Raw genomic sequence first — 2,383 nt, 5'->3', positions numbered from 1 at the left:
TTAATTCTTTCGATTCTTTTTCTTCTCTAAGTTGTTAGTTTTCATTCTCACCAAAAAATAAACTTTACTTACACACACACACACACACACACACAAACATATAGTGCATACATATACACACATACATATAGTGCATGCATGTGTGTGTGTGTGTGTGTGTGTGTGTGTGTGTCTAGGCATATGAGAGAGAAGTATGGTGTTATCTTTGTGAATCTGTTTTATTGCACTAAATCTAATTATACTTGGTTTTATTCATTCCTCTGAAAATTATATAATTTTGGTTTTCTCTGTGATTGTATAAAACCTAATTGTGTAATCTTATGCTATAATATCTTTATCCAGTAATCTATTGGCGGTCATCTAGGTGATCCCCTATAATGCTTGTTATAAATGAGTCACAATACACAAAACTAGTATTTGTGATACTTAAGTAAATGGACCACTCTGCTAATCAATTTCTTGTATTACTGAATGTATTCCTCATAACAATCTTGTTGGGTAGGAACATTAGCATTAAGCTAGAGCTAAGGAAACAGAGGTACACTCAATGCAATGTTTGTTATATGGTAGTTTAGTAAATGGCAAACCATTTGAATGCCATTAAATGTAGACTATGCATTTGTAAGAAATTTAGCCTGACCACAATAAAAATTATAACACCAAACTGCCCATAATACTAACATAATACATATTTGCTTATAATTACTATCATATATGAAAAAATTCACAGACTCATTTGTTTGATATTGCAAATAGCCAGTCTTTGAATGATTAAAATTGTCATTGCAGGATTCTCAGCTGCAAGTTTAATACTTGCATTCAATATGTCAACCTTTCAGAACACCACAACTTCTTCCGTCATTTTTCTGCTTACTGGCATGCCCGGGCTGGAACCCTTCCACACCTGGATCTCCATTCCCTTATGCTTTCTCTGTGACTGCCCTCTCAGGGAACAGCCTGATTCTCTTTGTCATTATTACTCAGCCCAGCCTCCACGAGCCCATGTATTACTTCCTCTCCATGCTGTCCACCACTGACCTCGGGCTGTCCATATCCACTCTGGTCACCATGCTGGGGACATTCTCGTTCAACACCAGGGAGATCAGCTTCAATGCCTGCTTGTCACAGATGTTCTTCATTCAACTCTGCACTGTCATGGAATCCTCAGTGCTACTGGCTATGGCTTTTGATCGTTATGTGGCCATCTCTAACCCTCTCAGATATAGTTCAGTCTTAACTGATCTTAAAATAGTAGTAATTGGAGTAGCAATCATCACTCGGGGAACCCTAATCCAGACTCCCCTGGCAGTGCTCCTAAAAAGATTGTCCTTCTGCAACAGTCATGTGCTCCGCCACTCCTACTGTTTCCACCCTGATGTCATGAAGCTCTCATGCACAGACACCAGGATCAACAGTGCAGTTGGGCTCACTGCCCTCATCTCCACTGCTGGACTTGACTCTGTCTTTATCATTCTTTCCTACATCCTGATCATTAGAACTGTCCTCAGCATTGCTTCCCCAGAAGAGAGGAAGAAAGCCTTCAGCACGTGTATCTCCCATATTGGGGCTGTGGCTGTGTTTTATATTCCACTGCTCAGTCTGTCCTTTGTCCACATTTTGGGAAAAGAGCTCCCCCATATGTCCATACTCTGCTTGTCAATGCCTGCCTGCTGATCCCTCCTGTCATGAACCCCATCATCTACCGGGTGAAGACCAAACAGATTCGGAAGGCTGTGTTGAAAGTTCTCCATTCCAGTATGACAAAGAGCTAGATTGCTGTTTAACTGTTTTTCTACTTTGTCATCATATGAATGAATAAAATGACATTAGAGGAGGTTATAACATGTAGATTGATGCTTTTGGTGCAAATTTTTGATAGCCTCAGGTTTAAGCAAAAAGACAATGAGTCTAGAGATAATTATATGAACCACAGATTTTTAGAGCTGTTATTATTTCCTGAAACATTTTCTATGTTATTAGAGACATTTTCTGATTTTTTCTATTTAAATAGAAGAAGAGATATATCTACAATGTGGCTTACATATCTCCTTTATGGAGAGCAATGCATTTTCCCTCTTCAAAGATTATTGCTACTCTTTTTCATAATAACTAAGTTATCAAAAAATAGGTATCCAACAGCAGGGTGGATAAAATATGTTGTATATATCCACACTGGACTTTATTATAATAATGAAGAATGGAGTTATAGTTTCAGAAAAATGACGATGTACTTAGCCTTACAGAAACTTTGCAATCTCATTAAGTCCCATTTGTTAATCTTTGACCTTAGAGCTTGAGCCATTGGTGTTTTGTTCAGAAAATTTTCTCCTGTGCCTATGTGTTCTAAGGTTTTCCCTACTTTCTCATCTAATAGTTTCAGTGT

General features: G+C 38.1%; 1 pseudogene across 1 annotated transcript; it reads left to right on the top strand.

Annotated features, from left to right (window-relative positions):
* Positions 1-824: 824 nt before the first annotated feature.
* On the top strand, positions 825-1,772 carry LOC308418053 (olfactory receptor OR51C1-like; annotated as a pseudogene). Its single transcript has one exon. The product of its transcript is annotated as an olfactory receptor OR51C1-like (transcript).
* Positions 1,773-2,383: the final 611 nt, after the last annotated feature.

The sequence above is a fragment of the Micromys minutus genome (assembly GCF_963924665.1).
Source record: "Micromys minutus genome assembly, chromosome: 2".
Lineage (NCBI taxonomy): Eukaryota > Metazoa > Chordata > Mammalia > Rodentia > Muridae > Micromys > Micromys minutus.
The sequence above is the reverse complement of the archived record's forward strand: the minus strand, read 5'-3'. Positions and strand labels throughout refer to the sequence as shown.